The sequence below is a fragment of the Neophocaena asiaeorientalis genome, unplaced genomic scaffold, assembly GCF_003031525.2.
Source record: "Neophocaena asiaeorientalis asiaeorientalis breed wild unplaced genomic scaffold, Neophocaena_asiaeorientalis_V1.1 scaffold144, whole genome shotgun sequence".
Lineage (NCBI taxonomy): Eukaryota > Metazoa > Chordata > Mammalia > Artiodactyla > Phocoenidae > Neophocaena > Neophocaena asiaeorientalis.
This window is the reverse complement of record NW_020175532.1, coordinates 1,080,563-1,101,308: the sequence shown is the minus strand read 5'-3', so window position 1 is coordinate 1,101,308 and position 20,746 is coordinate 1,080,563. Positions and strand designations below refer to the sequence as shown.

Here is a 20,746-nt window from a genome sequence, read left to right as displayed (position 1 = left end):
CAAGTATGATATACAGGGAAAAGCACCAATCTACTATTCTCTCACACCATGTAATGCAAACAAACAAAACCAAATGCTCAGCCCCAACTAAAACAAAACAAAACAGAAAAACACATTTTTTGAGATGTAGTTCATGAGTCTGTTTTGTTTCTTTCTGTTTCATAAGAGCAACTGCTTAAATAGTCATAAAAATTCCTTAGAACTATAATATATATCACTTTTAATATACTTTTACATTGATACTAGTCTTGCTAAAATACTTTGAGTTTATGGATAATTTACAGTTTTCATATGTTACAATAACATGTCCAGTAAACTGATTATAAGGCAAGCATTTCAAAAAAGTTTTTCAAAAGAATGTATTCATGAATTACCCATGCAGTTAAAGGAGATCATTAAAATAATTTTTAAAAGAATGCTTCCTAACATTTATTTATGGGTACCCACTAACAATTAAGCTCTCTATTGGGGGCAGAAAAAAAAAACATAAAAATATGACCACTGTGTGTAATAAATAATAGAATACAAACCTTTTCCAACTAAATATCATCCTCTCTAAACTTCCAGAAGGCAAGAGTTCTGAATATAGTAATAACAACATTAGCAATAACCATAACAACCACATTTACTGAATATTTTATGTCTGACAAGTACAATGGTAAGGTATTTGTATGTACAAATTCATTTGAGACAGAATGTTACCAAATTTTATTAAATACCACCACTAACAGGAAATTCATTAATTTACAAAGCATGCTTTCATTTTTTGCATGGGTATAGAAGCTAGAATAGCATTTCTTACATAAACCAATACCAAATCTATCTTTAACTCCAGAAGAAAATCTATCTCTTTTAGACTTCTCTTAATTAAATTATGCTTATTGATCAAATTTGTTTTCACACTGTAGTCAACAATTAACTCAAGATATATTATAAAGGTAACAACTTCTAGGAGAAAACTAGACATTTGCAAAAGTTACTTAAGATACAAAAAGCAAGAAACAAAAGAAAACATTTATAAACTGGACTTCATAAAAATTAAAATTGTCTGCTCCTTGAAGGACACAAGTAAATAAAAAGGCAAGCCATAACATGCATGGAAGAACACATTCACATATATCTGACAAAGGACTTGTATCCAGAATATGTAAAGAACTCTTGTAACTTAAAAAGAAGAAAACAAACAATCTAACACAAATGGGCAAAAGATTTGAAGATGGCTCACAATAGCAAATATAGCAATGGTCAATAAGCACAAGAAAACCCATTAGGGAAGTGTAAGTTAAAACTACAATGAGATAAACTATACACAAATTATAATGGCTAAAATTTTAAAAGACTGATACCACCAAGTACTGATAAAGATGTGGACCAACTAAAATGCTCATGCATTGGCGGAAGGAATGTAAAATGGCACAACCCCTTTGGAAAAGTCTGGCAGTTTCTTGTAAACTTTAATATTCCATACGACCTAGATATTCTATTCCTAAGTGTTTAGTTACAGGAAATGAAAACATATGCCTGCAGATAGACTTGAAAATTTTTCATAGCAATTTTCTTTCTGACAGTCAAAAACTGAAAACAATTTAAAAATCCATCAATAGATGAATGAATTTTTTTTAAAAACTACATATTCAGACAATGATCAGTCCTCAACATAAAGGAACAAATTACTTATACATGCAACAACACGAATGAATTTCAAAAACATTACGCAGAGCAAAAGAAGCCAGACACAAGGCTACATATTTTATGATTTCATTTAAATAAAACCCTAGAAAAGTGTAATTGACTCTATAGTAACAGGAAACAGATCAGTGATTGTTAGTGGCAGGAGAGGGTGAAGAAGAAGGGAACCCTGGGGTGAGAGGCGGAAGTGAGGGATGGTCTGGCAGGCAGTACTATGTAATTTCTGGCATGATGGAAATATACCATATCTTGACATGTGTGACCCATGTGGTGGTAGTTACATGGGCTTACATTACTCATGTATGTAAGGCAGATGGACAGATACTTTGAAATCACCCTTATAAAACATGTCTTACAAGACTTTCAGATCTTTTGAGGGTAGAAAATACTTCATTTTGATATCCATATCTCACATGCTTTGCACACATTTGCTGAGAAATTTCCTCAAACAAATTTCAAATATTATGTTTAAACTCCCTCACTAAAAAATTCTTTATTTCACTTTTCCAGATATTTACTAAAAAATATCACTAAATAAAGTATGATTTTTTTTAGGTCACCCTTCATGCTATATGGCTCAGAAATCTTAATAGAATGTCCATTTCTTCTCTTCTGGATAACTATTGCATATACACTGTAGTAGATAATCTTGGTTTCTAACAAACTATCACTTGGATATTGATCTGCCTGTTCCAACTTTTCACATTAATGACAGCCTATCTAGAATATAATAAAGCCTTTCAAATGAAATCAGAGCTTATTATTATGAAATAAAGATAAGGCAAACATTTCCTTCAACCCCAAATACACTTGACAAAAGCTGGGAATTGTCTTAACTTTTCTCTCATCTACTACATCCAACCAGTGAACAAGTCTTTGGTGATTCTATTTGATTAGCATTTTTTCATCTATATTCCTTTCTTCCTTTCCTTCTCTACTTATATCTCTAGTTTAGGAGGCACTTACATTTCTAACCATCCTCTGCCTTCAGTAATGTCCTCCATGCTACCATCAGACTAGTCTTTTAAAAATATGAATCTGTTCATGATAACTCCAGAATTAACATCATTAACAGTCTAACAATGTCTACAGGAAGAGTAAAAATTCAAGAACAATCTACAACGGCTTCTAATATCTACCCACTATTTCTTCTTGGCCAGACCTAAATTCTAGTTGTAATTTTCTACCTGCAGTTCTCTCAAATCTTCCCATATCCAACCATTTTTATGCCTTGGTTCCTGTATTCATGATGAAATCCTTACCAGAAGTTCTGTTTAAGTGTTAATTTCTTCTTTTCTATTTCTTCTGTTTTCTTCCTGGCAAAATTAACTTTCTTCTTACTACTATATGCTTCTTGAGATTAGGAATCCTATATTCTTTATTTTTGCATATACAGTACCTAGCATAATGTTTAAGACATAGTAAGCATGCAACAAATGTTCCTTTAAAATCTTGATAGAATGGACAACTTGCCTGCGACAATGTAAATTTTCAGAATTGACTCAAAAATTAAATAACCAAAGAAATTTAAGTCTGTCAAAATTATATTCAAATAAGCTCTGAGCTCAGATTGCTTTATATGGTCTTGAAAAATTTAAATGAGGAGACAGTTATTAAGCTATAATAACTATTCTAGTCTACAGAGAAAAATAGAATGCTTTAAATTCATTTATTAACTAGCATAACTCTGATATTCCAAATGGAAAAGGAAGTCATACACAAAACCAACCACACAAAAATGAATCACATTTACTAATGTAAATATTTTAAAACTCATAAATAAAGTAGTGGTAAATTAAGTCCAGCAATGTATTGAAAAACTGATATACTATAGTCAAGTATAACTTAATCCAGAAATGCAAATGTGGGTTAATACTGAGTTGTACATAAATATAACACAAATATGTCAAAGGAGCAGGGGACGAGAGAAGATTATAAACAAATTACTTCCCATGATTAGAAAAAATACCTATCCTAAACCAACAGCAAATATGATAAAATTAAAGTATTTTGGGCATTTACATTAAACATTGAAAACAGCAAAAAGGTAGAAGTAGAAACAAGAGGTATAAAGTTACTACTGTAAAACAGAAAAAGTTATGATTACTTAACAATTTTATGACTATCTAGAAAATAAACTAAATACAACTATACTTAATACAGAAGTTGAATAAAATAAACGAAAGTAAAATAGTATAGAAAATTAAGAATTTTCTTACATGTGATTGAATAGTGGCCTCCTGCATAGTACTCACATCCTAACCCCTAGAACTATCAATGTCCCCTTAAATGGCAAGAGGAACTTGCAGATGTGATTAAACTAAAGATCTTGAGATGAGGAGAGTACCCTAGATTACCTAGATGGTCCCTAAATATAATCAAAAGGGTCCTCATAAGAGGGAAACAATGTCAAAGGAGGATGTAGATGTGGTGACAGAAGTAAGATGTTGGAGTGACTCAAGGAAGGGGTCACGAGCCAAGGAAAGCAGGCAGCCTCCAGAAATTAGAAAAGGCAAGGAAAGGGATTCTCCTCTACAGCCTCCAAAGGAACCAGTCCTGTCAACACCTTGCCTTTGGCCAAATGAAACTGATTTTCGACTTCTGGCCTCCAGAACTGTAAGAGAATAAATAAATTTGTGTTGTCTTAAGATACAAAATTTGTGGTAACTGTTATAGTGACCACAGAAATCCAATAGTGTATAGAACTACAATAATCAGTTAAATATATAAATGAAAAAAAGATTTGAAAAAGCAACTAGAAATGGCCTTAAATAAACAACTAGGAATGATCTTAAATGAAACATGTTGGACATCTATACAGAAAAAAACTTTGCTAAGACAGAAAAGAAAAATAATCTCAGCTCATATATGAAATCCTAGGTATTATAAGAATATCTTACATAAACAATTTAATAGTTTTAACACAATTTCACTAAAATAAAAAACAAGAATGCTTTATTTGGGAAGGATACTTGGCAAAATGAGCCTAAGTTCATGAGGAAAAGAAACATAGCAATAAACCAGGATAGTTTTAAAACTCAGGGATAATAGAATCAGAGAATTATTACTCTAGTAGATAATTCAAAATAAAGAGACACTACAAATCAACAATAAGTAACACAAGAATTAATGTAACAATGGGCCAGAATAAATAACCTTCCCCCCAAAACCGTGGAATATATAAAAGTTTAGCATGAAACTAGCACATATCATTACTCAAAAATAATATGGCTGGCATAACTGGAGAAATCACAGTGAGAAATTTTCCTCCAAAATATCTTAAAATAAATTCTATATAAATAAGGGACTTCCCTAGTGGTCCAGTGGTAAAAAATCTGCCTTCCAATGCTGGGGATGCGGGTTCGATCCCTGGTTGGGCCACTAAGATCTCACATGCTGCGGGGCAACTAAGCTGGCGAGCCACAACTACAGAGCCCATGTGCCACGGAGCCCGCGCGCCACAACTAGAGAGAAGCCCATGCGCTGCAATTAAAGATCCCGCATGCCTCAACGAAGATCCCGCAGGATGCAACTAACACCCAATGCAGCCTAAAAAAATAAAGAAAATAAATAAATAAATGTTTTTAAAATTCTATATAAATGAGAGAGTTTCAGCAGCCAAAATTTAGATCAAACCGTAAGTGAGCATACGTACAACCTCAGAAGGAGAAAAGTTATTTTAAACACAGACATGAAAGGAAAAGGGAAAGGCAAACAGAGATGACCATATAAAATTCTTAAGATTTTTAATGTGAAAAATATAATTGTTTTATATAATTTGGGGGGAAGGCACAGATGGGAAGAAATGGGCCAAGATTTTAAAAGCACACAATTATCGGGAATTGGAAAATATCATGAGAAACAGACACAGGCATAAATTACTACTAGAACTGTGAAGTGATTTCAATTTCCTGAGATATAATTTGGCAATGAATACTCAAATATCTTAAAATATTGTATATACTCCTATGACCCACTATTCTATGTTCAGTAATTTATCATAACAGAACAATCGTAAGTGTACACAAAAACTTAAACACAATAATACGCACTGTGTTTATATTTTAAAAGATTAAAACAAGTATACAATAAGGGATTGATTAAATATAACAAATGCCTAAGATGGGATATTCTGTAGACACTGAAAAGATCACGCTTGTGAAGAATGAAGACTATATACCATCTAAATATGCACATGGTACAATATTAATTGAAAAAAGGTAAAAAGCTCTCTATACAGTATGATCTCTAGAAGACTAGAAGAAAGCATAGAAATACATTTACAAGAGCTATTTTTATCTTTAAAACCTTCCCTAATTCATAAAAACAAATGATAAATTTTACATTCAGAAACATTTTAATTAGAATATAGGAAAGTGGAAGAACTCAAGATGGGAAGGTTTTTCCTTCTAAAAGTAATGAAAAAGTCAAAAGAAAAATGCTTCACTGATTTGACTCCAAGAAAATATAAAATTCTTTGTATAAAAAAATACCATAAACAAAGATAAAGACAATTGACAAAAGGGAAAAACACAAATACATGGAACAAATGTATTTGTTTTTATATTATCCATTTGACAAAAATATTAATTTTGGCCAACAATATTCTACCCTAGAGGGCATAGCAGTAAACAAATCAGAGTAGATACCTGCTCCCGTGGTTCTCTCATTCTCATTGGAAAGGACAGGTAAGAAGGTAACTTCAAACAGTGATTAGTGCTATGAAGACCATAAAAGACTTGGGAAACACACAAACAAACAAAAACCCCACAGCCAGTAACGTGATGGAATGTGAAAGGGGTGAGAGGGATGTAGCACTAGAAAGTTGATAACAGTTCCGCTAAGGAGGTGACATTTGAGCTGAAACATTAATGATGAGACATAATCACCATGTAAAGATTTGAGGAAGAGGGATCCAGAAAATGGATAACCACAAGTGCAAAAGCCATGAGGCAAGACAAAGATTAGCCTGTTTGAGAAGTGGTTGAAGTGTCTGAGCATAAAGGGCAGTGGGGAGACTGAAATAAGATGTAATCAAGAAATCTCAAGGCCAAATCATGTTGGGACCTTTAAATCATCACAGAAAGTTAATATGGCATTTCAAAACAATAAGGAAAATATCAAAATCCCCAAACAAGACTAGAAACAATTCACAACTGAAAAAATACAACTGATCGATCAATACACACATTAAAATTTCAATCTACCTAGCAATCAAAGATAAGCAAATTAAAATAGCAAGATACAATTTTTTACCTTTCAAATTGGAAAGCTATCACAAATCATCATTTATATACAATGGCAGTGAGGTGAGAAAATGAGAAGATTGTTATTTATGCTAGCAAAAAATGAGGAAAAAAACTAACCAAAAATAGAGGTGTAATTTAAATAAATTATGGTATATTTCTGCCATGGAAAAGTGTGTGTCCATTAAATCTTCGAAGAATATTTAATGTTTAATTATGTCTGATACTGTTGATTACACCATTTCTAATCCATTCACAAATTCTAACAGTGCCCCTCCAAAACATCATTTCTACTTCAAAAAGCCCTAAGCCACCATAATTTCTAAGACTACTGCAATAACTTCCTAATAACTACCTCTTTCTAGCCCCTCACCCCTTCCCTTGTTAATCTTCTATACAGCAGGGAGAGTGATTCCCTCAGTGTTAGTCATCGTAACATTCAAGTGCCCAATATATTCACATTTTAACTATAATAAAGTTCTCCTTGCTATGTACGGCCCATGTGAGCTCACCCCGTGTTATCTCATAAACATCTCCTTTTGCCACTCTCTCCCCCAACAACATTCAACACACACAGCATTTGTCTCTGTTCTTTGAACTTGCCAAACTCATTCAGATCCAAAGACTTTTGTCCTTGTTATTCCTGATACCTGGAATGTGATTTTCTTCCTCCGAATCATTGAGAGCTCAATTTAAATATCCCTTCTTCGAAGAGGTCTCCTCTTGCTATCCTAGCTAAAGCATACTCCTCCTCAACAATTTTATCACATGCACTTAGTTCCTTTATAGTATTTATGCCTATGTGAAATTATTTAGTGTTATATGTCTTCCTCTTCACTTATAAGAGTATAAGCTCCACTAGAGCAGAGACTTTCTGTATTCCCAGCATACAGGACCTAGAGAACAGTACTACAAAATAAACATTTATTGAATGAATGAATGAAGAATGAGAATAGAATATTATATAAATAACAGAATGTTGATTATATTAAATTTACTAAGTGACACACAAACCACCAAGTAGATATAATATATAGCGTATAAAAGCAACATATGCCAATGTTAATATAAATATGGGCGAAACTGGAAAACAGATTATAAAACATACATAGGCTTCAAAGTTTATTTTTATATAAACCAAAAGAAAATTTAACTAACTTGAAAATGTATCATTTTCAAAGAAATAACTGAGACACTGAAATATTAAAAGTCAATTTACAAAATTAAGAGCTCTTATGTATGTATATGTGAATGTGTGTAGACAGATGATAGACATATGTAGATAAATACACACACATACTACTAAAAGAAAGATGAGGGGAATGAGAAGAAAATAGGATTATACTAATGAAAATATTCAAAATTATAGACTGAAAAGGATATTTTTAAGAGAACACATTTAAGAGGTCATCTTATTTCTATATAACACTGACATTCATTCAAATAATTTTATGAAACACTCTAAAAAACCACAGTAAGCCCATATTCAATCTGACCTGAACTGATAGCACATTCATAATGAAAATTTTCATAAACCAGTGATTATCTTCAAAGACTATAAGAAGAAAAGGCAAAGGGGAAAAATAAGCTATCTATAAAGTTCTAGCACAGGAAGCACTAAAATAATTTTTTGAAGTTTTAAAAATGCTTTTTATTTCCAAAAAACCAAAAATAAAAAATGAGAAATGACTATGTTATAATCTAAAAAATGAATATTGTCAATGACCAAGATAAATAATGGCCCGAAATATAGCGAAAAAGTTCTCAATTTAAATATAGAAAAAGGGAACATTCAATTACCTCCTTGAGAAAAATGGGCTTCCTCCCAAGCCTCCATTGAAAAATATGATGTGAAATTGTTTCCATTGTTTTTCTATTAAAAATCTTCCAATTCAGTTTTTCCTTTATTGACCCAATTTCCTGGTACTTAGGATAAGGCTGTTTTTTTGTTTTTGTTTTCTGTACATGTGTGATTGCTTATCTGTCTAGAATAGTCTTGAGTTATTTCATTTGATTGTATCACAGATCTGGCAGGAGCTTCAACTCTGGCAAGTTAATGTCCACAGGTGATGTGGGAAGAGGCTGAAAAGGCATATGGTAAGCAATCCGTGCATGTTCTTGGATATTACTCTGTATTTTACTAGGATAAATCAGATCCACTGTATTTTACTAGGATAAATCAGATCCACAGTGGGACTGGGAGTTGAGTTGACTTCAAAAGAAACTTGCTTCCCATTTGTATCACGTATGTCCAAAAGAGCTAGAAAGGGACTAACGTAAAAAGAGAACTAACCCATTAGTTGTCTTCTGCTAAAATTATTTTCTCAAAACTGCCTGTAACTCCATATTTTAAAAATGGGATCAAAGGAAAAAAAGACTGAACTCAGTGTGTAAGTTATAACAGGAGCCTACAAACTAGCATATATACTAGCATAAGGCCAGTAAAATTTGCTTTCACATAGTTAGTACCAAGCCAAGTGTTCTTAATAGGTTATTGTTCAGAATTCATTTAAGGTACTTTCCTGGTAGTGTTAACATTAATAGGAAAATTATCTAGTTGGAATAATGTGTGACTGATTTTAAATGTGGGACTGACCTGTGTTTTGGCAATCCATTCAATATTTTTAAGAGTTAAATACCAAGAATCAACTATCTCACAATTAACTGAGTGAACTTAGAAAGGATTTACTGAGAATATTCTCTATGGAAATCACACATGTGAATAATATGTGGTTTCTACTCAAGGAAAATGTAATATAAATAGAAAGACCAAACTAGTACACAAATCTTGGTAAGTGATAAGTAATGAACTAGAGTTTTATCAGTAAATATAGAATGAAGCATACTGATTTAAGACATCTTAAAAGCAAAACAATTTTAGAATCTGGAAATAAACAGAATGATATTCAAATCAAAGGAGAGAAGAGAGAGATAATATTTTGACCCTACATCACAGGTTTATGGTGAAGCCACAGCAAGAATGATTTAGGTTGGGAGGCAGAATGAGAATGGAGAACTAAAGATCTGGTTTGGTTTCAGACAAGCTGAATCTGTCACAACCTGCAGCACAGTGGGAAAATGTGGAGATAGAATTTCAAAAAGAAGCATAAAAAGTAAATATCAATTAATGGCCAATTTTCTTATTATTTGCGTTTACCTCCGCAACATGAGTAAGGTATTATGCCATGGAGCACTAACATTAAGTATAAAATAAAGAAGTAGGTTTCTGATGAATTTTAGAGCTCTTTACTACTTAATTTTTAACATTTTACTTGACCCACTGCAACGGTTTCTATACTAATGTCCTAGACAATATCACAATTAAAAAACAGAAAGAGCCATTTAAAAGGAAAAAAAAAAACAGAATGACAAATTTTAAAAGAGAAATATATTTCAGATAGTATATTTTGAAAAACTATATTTTTACGTATTAATTTTCCTATATGATGACTGGTGGCTATACATACCAGATGCTTCCTAAAAACACTCCTGAATTTTAGTTTTCCCAAATATGCTCATGAAAACTTAGAAAAATAGAAATTTGTTCTTTCTAATATCAAACTTCCATCACATAGCAATATTCACCTTAAACTAAAATACAAGAATAATTAATTTTACTAATTTTGTAAAGTAAATAGAATGTTTGAATTACTGCAATGGTTGGGAAAAGAGTAAAGTAGCAGGAATAAATCATTTCTTGATACCTAGATGCACTTTGTCATATTTTACAGTTTGTTCCTTCTTATGAAAACACAAATACAAAAGTCTATTGGTATAAGAAATATGACTTCATAAAGTAACCACATATATTACAATTCCTTGCATCAATGCTGTTTGAAATTCATCTGGTCCTGAGATTTGTCATATTTACCATTTCACCTGACATAAAGGTCAGAACATCCATTCACTAAGATTCCTAGGCTAGGAAGTATTAATTGATAAAAATCAAAAATTAAGTATTAAAGTATCACTAGTTATATTGGTGAAAGTTAGTAAATAAGGTAAAAATCTTTCTTTGAAATTTTAAATGAGATAATCCATATTTAATAGCAATGTGGAAATAGGAGCAAAAAATTATTTTTTTAATTTTTATTGATATTTTATTGATAATTGATTTATCTTCTCTCAAACTTTAATGATCTGATTTGAAGAGAACACATTTTTTTTCTATTTTACTTCTTAGTATACTAGCTATACTCATTTGGAACTTTCCAGAAAAACTGCCTGTAAAAAAAAAGATTTTTAAACATCAAAGGAATTTTTCCAGGAAAAAAAAAGATTTTTAAACAACAAAGGAACTTTTCAATTATTTCTACTTACAATGCCCTTTTGACTTGGGAATTATCTAATTATCATATATTTACCTGACAATACATATTAAAGAATCCTACTTTTGGCTAAATTCCAGCAATAAAGATTGCATTAAATTATGTTCAGGAATGGCAGAAATTCAATGCTGCATTCCAAACTGTTTAAGTCACTTTTGCACAGCAATCACTCAAAATAACAATAAAGTCTGACTGAAACAGCACTTTACTCCCAACAAACACAACTTCAATTTAATTTTCTGTTATAGGAATACTACTCTCTCATAACCAGTGTTCTTGGTGACCAACAGCTTGATTTTTTTACCATTTCTGACCATATTTTATGATACAATCTGAAACCTTGAAGAATTTAAAAAAAAAAAAAGAAAGAAAGAAAGAAAAGAAAAACTGATAATGGAAAGAAATTGTTTTTTTTTTTTTTCTAACTTTCAACCTGAACCTGCTTGGATTACCTGGTTATCCTTATTTAATCATCATTGACACTCTATCAATTGTAATAAAACAAGGAAGAAAAACAAAGAGATGCAACGGAAATGGAAGATCAACTGAGCCAAAACACAACTAAAACCTAAAATGCATGTGCCTAAGAATGAATGAAGGGCAAGACCACTGGCTTAAAAAAAAAAACAATCAGAGGCATAAAAAATAATTCTTGCACCCTCAAATATTTTTGGACTAAGGATATACATAAATAAAAATAGAAGTATTAATTACTCAACAGTAATATTATAAACCCCAATTTCAGTGTTTAGAAGAGATTCATTAATTCAGCAAATAATATACTGAATACATAACAGAGAACAGCAGTAAGGGATTCACCAAGAAATAAGTCAGTAGCTGTCTTAAAAATGCTCACAATCTAATAGGAAGACAGACATATTTATACATAATACAGTAATACTTTAAACAAAGTATTAGTGAGAACACAGAACACACTAGAGAAAAGCATTTCTTCTAACTGCCAAGACCAATAAAGACTTCACCTAAATTGGACATCGAAGACTGAGTAAGATTCTATCAGGAGGAAAAGCTAGAAAGAACATTCCAAACTCACAGAATAGCCTAAGACAACGTATGGAGATACAGAAATGGATGAACATTCATAGATATGCCAGCTCCCCATAATGGGCTCAGTGCAGGTGATTTAAAAGGATATTCAAATGGGAATTTTCCTGTTTTCTCCGTTTCTGCTAAGGACCCGAAGCTGAGAACAATAGGTTCCAAGTACTAGAGCTGAGGTGATACATCATCTATGCAACACTTGGAAAGAATGTGGCCAATAATTGCTCATGTATCCTTTAGTCTATCATTCACATAAAAAAATATAAGCATCTATTGGAGGAGGGGAGTTTATAAATTGTTTGGGGAAGGAATAGAACAATGATTCACTCAGACTTTGGCTTATGCCCTTCAGAATACAGGACACTTAAGGAATGGTACAGGAACTGGACTTAGGTCTGAAGAAAAAATCGAAAGGCAAGAGGGCAAGATGACCTCACTCCAGGCTACTACCTCAGAAATGGCCAAGAATTCCACTTCAGAGATCGTGGAGTACAGAATTACATTTTCCCATAGGACAGATTAGGATCCCTGGGAAAGGAACTAGCCCTGAGCCATTTTTAAAAAAACTCTACCCAAAGGACTACAAAAGGAACAAGATAACCCCAGAAGAAAGAGGCTGGAGGTAGACCAGAAAGTCAGAGACTAAGGAAGGTAGTCAAAGGAAGACAAAGGAAGTATCAAATTACAACTGGGTTATCCTCAGACAGTAGGAATCTTTGATAAACCCCAAAAAGCAAGAGAAAGAATCCATTCAGATTTCCAACATACCTTTACTACCAATTAGTTGTTCTCTATTTCTAATCTTGAATCTTTGGAAGACCCAGGAGCTGCACAGTGTGTAGGGAGGAAAAATAAGGCAAAAGAAATTAATACAAAAGTCTGCTAGTTGACATGTCCTGTTCCCCTTCCCCACTCAGAGTTTTAAGAATGCTTTGAGTAAGGCTGATGTAAGGGAGAAATTTTACATTGGATGACAGTTTGGAATTTTAATTTCTTAGCCTGTTTTTTTTACTGCCTGAAAACAGTCTAATTTGCAATGCCAGAGAGTGAGTAAAGAAGGAATGACAGAGAAAACAAAAGAACAAGAGAGAGAGAAGAGCAAGAGGAGGAGAAAAAGGAAGAAGAGCAAGGGAAGGGCAGAACAAGGATAGGTACTTGAACAGCACTGAGACAGAAAAAATAATATTCAAAATGGGATTTTGGGTACAGTGACAGAAAAAAATAACTTTCTGCTTGTACCCTGGTGAGTCCATCTCTTTTAATAAACCCACAGAGAGTGCTAAATGGTGGGCAAAGTAGTCTGAGTATAAAGCGATAATTTTGATGTGATTATTGTGAAGTCTGAAATCTAGTCTATAAATACAGAAAAATTAAAGTTATTTTTTTAAAGGAGTACCAATCACATAATCATGTACATACTGTGAATTTGTTTAGGGAGAACTTACATTTATTTTTAAATGTTCACTCATGTCCTGAGTTGCAGAAACTCTGTAAGCACTGGGAAAAAGAAGTTAAAGGCAGATTCCACCTTCAAGGAGTTTACAGAAAGAAACACACAAGAACAGGAATAAGCAAAGCCTACAGGATCATGTATGAGGGTCACCTAACAAAAGTATAAAGGATGAAGCAGTAGGAAACACCTCAGTTAAGGAGAAATTAAAGTTAGGTCTAAGGGCTTCCCTGGTGGCACAGTGGTTAAGAATCCACCTGCCAATGCAGGGGACACAGGTTTGAGTCCTGGTCCAGGAAGATCCCACATGCCGCGGAGCAACTAAGCCCGTGCGCCACAACTACTGAGCCTGCACTCTAGAGCCCATGGGCCACAACTACTGAGCCCACATGCCACAACTACTGAAGCCCACGTGCCTAGAGCCCATGCTCCGCAACAAGAGAAGCCACCACAATGAGAAGCCCACACACCGCAAAGAAGAGTAGCCCTGGCTCACCACAACTAGAGAAAGCCTGCGCGCAGCAACGAAGACCCAATGCAGCCAACAATAAATAAATAAAAATAAATAAATAAGTTTTAAAAATAAGTTAGGTCTAAAGAATTGAGTTATACAGATGATAGTAGCCTAGGGATTAAGGGGATGTGAGTGGTTGGAAAGAATGCTGCAGGCAGGCAAAGGCCCAAAGAAAGCATGGCATATTCTGGGAACTGTAAAAAGTTCAGTAGCAATCAATCAATCAATACATGCAGTCTACAAGGAAAGAAATAAAGTTGAGGAGCCAGATCAATACCTGGACAGGGAATTTGGATTTTATCAAAAGAACGATGGAAGCCACTGAAAGGTTTTAGTAACACTCATTTTTCATATACTGCATATCTAGTATATGCTAAGCACTCTTTCACATGTTTGATTGTTTTTTCCTCACAACAACCCTGTGAGGTAGGTGTAATGATTTCCAATTAACAGATTGAAAAAAAAAAAAAAAACCTTAAATTTGTTAAATTACACTTGATTAAATAGCTACAAAGTCCTGGCAATCAGTATGCCAACCATGCTTCACAAAATACATTAGGAAGATCACACACACACACACACACACACAAATATTACATACAACACATTGAAATTTCAGAGTTAAAAAAATGTTTTAAGTAATAATGCTTGTTAATTCAGTATTAAAGATAAAAGATTTGTGGCATTAAATAGTTCTTTAAGCAAACTTACACATTTAAAATTTTCAACTAATTCGATTTATAATGAGAAATACCTGCAGAATTCATGAAGACAGACAGGAATTAATATATATATAAAATAAGATATAGCAAAGATTGAGGTAATTATATGATGATTTTATCTCAATATATTTGCCAGAGGTTATTTGGGAAATATATTTGAAAGGTTTTTTATCTCCCTATAATATCACAAAAATTTGTTCAGACAAATTCGGTAAGACAATTTTTTAACAATCTGTTTGGGATGGATCTAAAAATATCTCTAATTTAAAAGACAGAGTATGTACTTTGTAAAACTGAGAAGAGTACCTGAGAATTTAAAAATATATATTGAAACTCCATTTAAAAATGTATGTTCTTTAAAATTAATTTAAATTAAAATCTACAAAGTATACTTCTCTGTAGCTTATTTTCTCATCATTTTCACTTATTTCTTCAGCTAGTCTTAATATTTCTTTTTAAAATCTTTAATTGAAAGCTAGATGTTGCTAGAACATTATTGCTGGAAGTCTAAGTACATATAATTATTTAGAAATTTCTATTATCTATGCATTTGATTCATTTTTCCTATTTCAAATAGAAAATTATAATGGGGAGGATGAAAAAATAAAGGTTTCATTAAGATTAACTACTCTTGATTTAGTATTTATTTCTGAATGCCAAATTATTAAGAGAGTATAAATTAAATAATAAGCCTGACCACAATTCTAGTTCTTCAGAATATGATGAAGAGCACTCCCTTGGAAAATAAACAATTAAATAGAGATATTAGATATCGATAAGATACTTTATGCAATGAGGATAATTTCTAAATAAACTAACGTTTCAAATATACAACTGAACTGAAACATCAACATTATTTTTGATTACACAAGTAGTACATGTTCATTAAATTCAAATAGTACACAAGTGTATTAAACAAAAATGAAAGTTTCCATATAATTCCCTTTTCCAAATACCATATACTGGGAGTATATTAAAGTATAAGTTTCATATGAATCTAATAAGTTGTTAAACTTCATCATCCACGGAAGATCTAAATATCCTGTGTAACTGAAAAATATATACTCACAAATGCACCACAGGTAAAGTTTGTACCTTTTCACCAACACAGTAAATTAATATATAAAACATATGGCCTATTCTGTCAAATATGATTACTTCAGTTAATAAGATGAATGGGATTAAGTAATACTTACACTGCATGCAGAAAATACAAAGGAACCAGTTATAGCAAATCGAATATTTCACATACTGATAAAATACCCTCTTGCTAGAGACACGTAAGTATATTATATTATGTCTAAACTATATTTTTAAAAATACTAATGTTCACTTTTTTAATGCTTTGACTACTGAGTAAAGTATTAAGTCTATGCAAGTAAGAGGTAAAATCTCCTTAAAATGTTAGTTTTTTGGTAATATTTAAGTGCATTCTTTTCTGAATGTAAATAAAGTCTAGCTTTTTCTAATCTGCTTGATGCTCCCTGATGAGAATCATACTGTATTATTTCTCAAAAAAATTTATTTCAAAACATTGGGGGTAACTCCACTATAAAATTAGAGACAGTTTAAAATCTTTGTAGGAAATCAGAACTCCTCTTTTGATTCTAAAATAGCATCACTCTGTATTTAATTAGTACAAATAATATTCTAACTGGAACAAAATCACTTGCACCAAAATATCTTGGTTACATAATGTAAGGTACAATTCTCAATACATAGAATTCTACCACTGAGTTAAACAGAAAACACTTAAAGGTCTCTAGAAAATAATTTCTTCCACCCACCTCATTTTACAAGTTAACAAACTGTGGCCCAGAGAGGCTTTTATCTGCTTTCACTGAGAACCTACAGTATAGAGATGTACACAAATATCATTTAAGTTATGACACATACTTTAAAGTTACCTAAAACAAATGACACTATGTTTTATAAGATTAAGACTTTCTAATGACTGAGACCCTAATTTCTTGCCACAGAAACATCTATAGATGCACACACACACAACACACACACAAAGATAACTAGTAAGTCATACAACTGACTCAAAAAAAGCAAAACAATGAAATATAACAATCCATATCATATTGTTTAAAAATAGACACAGCAGTTCCTAATGTTATTTTCCTATCCTATAAGTCATAACCATGCCAAACTATTACAAAAGCAGCATTCTTGTAAAATTGCTTTTACAAAAGGAAAAAAGGAAATCATTAAACAGTTAAATGGGAGGGAGAGACTAAAATACGTTACGTGGAAGTTCAAATATTTACTATTTATTCTCTCCCACGCTTTCTTTCAATATGTTAAAAAGTTCAAACGCAACGCTTCGAAAACAAAAAAATCAAAACTACATTCATCACAAACTGGCTTTGTTGCAAAACTTTCATGAGAAGAATGAAAGTATTAAGACTAAGGCATACAACACTGCAAGGAAAGCTAATTAGGATGTTTCTGTTGAATTATAAGTTGATTTGCTACTTTAAGAACACAGCTCTAAAATCATATAATACTGATTTGGTTATTTGAAAAATATTTAAAAACAAATTGATTCTCTTAAGTTGCATTAAAAGTGAAGTATTTATAAAAGCATTTTAGTTACATTTGCTTTTAGAATAAAATCATTTCTGAGCAGTGCATCCATTTGTTTGCTATTTAAACAGTACTAATCACAAATTAGATGACCTTAAAATAAAATTTAGAGCCAGGGAGAGCAGCACTAAGTTTAACTGACCTCAATACATTTTTAAATGATGCTTCCCAGTTTTTCGTTATTCTCTCATATTGGGTTTTCCAGTCTAGGGCGGGTACACAAGAAACTTACAGTCTATGTAGTACTCCTAGTCAGTTTCACTCTGCAGATGGCACAGTGGAGAAATACCTTCTGTACAGGACCATGTACAATTTCTTCTACAGCTGTCAGCACCTAGGGGAAAGTGCGCTGTTAAACAGTTGCTGCGTTCCACCTCAGAAGTGGCTGCAATTCGGTGGTGGGTGAAGTGACTCCTGTACATATATACAGGGATGAAAAGTACTATAGAAAATGAAAACATTTAACAACAAAAGTGGCTGTCTGAAAACTGTGCCACAGCAAAGCAGAATACATCATTCAGTCACAAGAGCCCTACACAGATAGGCTACTATTCACTTAAAAATTGAATGTTAAGAATGAGAAGGAAAAAATAGAAATACAGTTATTCAATTCACAATATAACTAGAAATCATTGTTAAAACATATGTTAAAAAATTAAACCCAGGCATTATATACTGATTTATAACATTATTTCTATAGTAATTTACCTAAAACCAGACAAATGTATACAGTATGATTCTTTATTCTGTTCAGCCAATTTAATACTTCTGTTTTAGTTAACAATTCAAGGGGTAAAAAAAAAAATAGGTGAGATATCAAACCTGAAGTATAAATAAGTAACATGAAAATATCTAAAACGAACTGCAAGAAAAAACATTCTGAAATTCTTAATTACTTCATATTAAAAATTTTATAAAATAACCAGTCCTCAACTACTAGCAATGGTTATTTTTCATAAAAGGGAGCTTTAAAAGTGACCTCATTATAAAATGACAACTTCTCTTCTCCAAAGTCACAATGAGTCAGGATCTAAACACATCTTCATCCTTAACCCATATAAACAATGAATCAACCAATTATATGGTAACTTTAGCTCATTAATACATAAAATTATTACTATAACCTACTTTTATTACAAAACAACACCACTTTCTACATGATTTATCTTTGATGGAATCAGAAGATAAAATCCAAAAATTATTCTCTGAGAAATATCACTGAATCACTAGGCTTGAAGGTACTATCTTTCTAATCTTCTATCTCTAGGCACAGCTACTATATTTATGCTAATCTGAAGAGGTAACTGATTACATTATTTCAAAATATCACATTTAGGTTCCTGAAACAGACTGAGAATGCTTTGATGTGAAGTCCAACAAATATGACCATTAAAAAGTGTCCCATCCATCAAACTTATCTGAATCTCACTTGCCATAACAGAATTTATTCTGGCATACATTCAGTGAAGTTAGAGGTAGCCGACAATTCCCTTCAGCTTTCTTAAATTCTTTCTATAATAAGGCATAATGTAAATGAATATTATTTCCTTTAAGTGACAAGAGGTCATAAAGGAAGAAAAAAGTACAGAGTTTTCCAGTCTCTTTATTAAAAGACATGGATCAGAGATCCCCAATCTGGGGTCTACTTATGGGAATTAGGAAACCTAGGAATTCTGCAAAAGTGCAGGCTAAAATAAAGACATATTATACAGGTGTATAAGTACATTTTTTTCTAGGGGAAATGGACTTTTGTCAGGTTCTCAAAAGGCTCTGTGATTTTCCAAAAAAAGTTTAAGGAACTACTGATAAATGATGTGAAAACACCCAATTGCATAAGCAGCAGTAATCATTTAAATCAAATGCCTAAATCTGAGCAGTTCATTATGTAAAATGAGTGGCAGACACAGGAATGTTCCAACCATTAAATGAAATAACTCATAAAGCACCTAATACTGACCTATTATTATCAGTAATAGCAGTAATTGTTCAAAAGAGCTGTCAAAAAAATAAAACTTCCGTATAGGGTCCCATCTTTATTTACTGCTACATAACTTCATAATATATTACTTTTACTTAGCTGCGTCTTCTACTCTTATTTAGGTGTGTCTTTTAAAAGACATCAACATCACAAGCTATACATTTCTGCATTATTTTAGATACAAAAATGCTAAATACAAGTTTTGGAACACTGCTACATACTCCTAGAATCTACATTTCCCCAAAAGCCATACCGGTCCCTTCTATGACACAGTACTTACTTGGAAAAGGCTCAGATATGAAAAACATTTGGCTTCAATTGTTTATATAAAATAATTTCACCTCCTTTATCAGTCTTGCCTTTCAAACAAATAAAAAAATCTAAATTTGAAGAATCTATCAAGGAAACACATTTTCTGAAAAAGTTATACATATAATACTTTTACTTTCACATATCATTTTCTTTACTCAGGTTAGTTTTCTGAAGATAAAAGATGCAACAAACATTCATACATACACAACCTTTGAAAAGAATCCTTGTGTTACAACATGTAGATTAGCCTTACCTTTAAAATGAATTCACAATATTACCAACATCATTACAAAATCATGTGCATGGTGCTCTTCAAGATTGTGGTAACTTTTAAATACCCATCAAAAAATGACAAATGAACTGTTAACATGTATTAAAGATGCTCAGTGAAGGAAGAGGTTGGTAAATATATCTGAAATAATAGCATACAGTGCAACTATGTAGTTGGTTCCCAATCATTTCAAATGTCAAGTACCTTTCCTAGAGTCTTCTCATGATAGGAGTCATATTTTATGTATTCACACACTAATAAAATATATAGCAGTAAGAACAAACGGTATAGGCTTTAAGTAAAGATACAGAAGTAGAAGAGAAACATATTAAGCATTCAGAGTACTGCAATGAAAAGAATAAGACTAGAATATAGAGTACACGGAGGGGTCAGTGAGGAGAAGGACAAGAGGCACAGGCCCAATTATGCTAAGGAATTTTTGAATATTTTATTCCAGAGGATGGCATTTTGAGAAGTATTTTATAAAAATCATTTCTAGCAGCAGCATGGAAAATGAACTAAAGGTGTAGATGGTTCAACTGGGATGACAACAATGGGAATACATAGTTAGGAATAATAAAA

At 32.3% G+C, this 20,746-nt stretch overlaps 1 protein-coding gene across 2 annotated transcripts in view; it reads right to left on the bottom strand.

Annotated features, from left to right (window-relative positions):
* Positions 1-20,746, bottom strand: part of NOVA1 (NOVA alternative splicing regulator 1) — a 136,241-nt gene that overhangs the window by 73,279 nt on the left and 42,216 nt on the right. The window contains exon 2 of one of the 2 annotated variants that reach the window (XM_024769194.1): positions 17,836-17,937. The exons of the other annotated variant lie outside the window; for it this stretch is intronic. The gene's annotated coding sequence lies outside the window, so the exon portion shown is untranslated. The remainder of the gene's footprint in view (positions 1-17,835; positions 17,938-20,746) is intronic. 2 annotated transcript variants of the gene reach the window in all.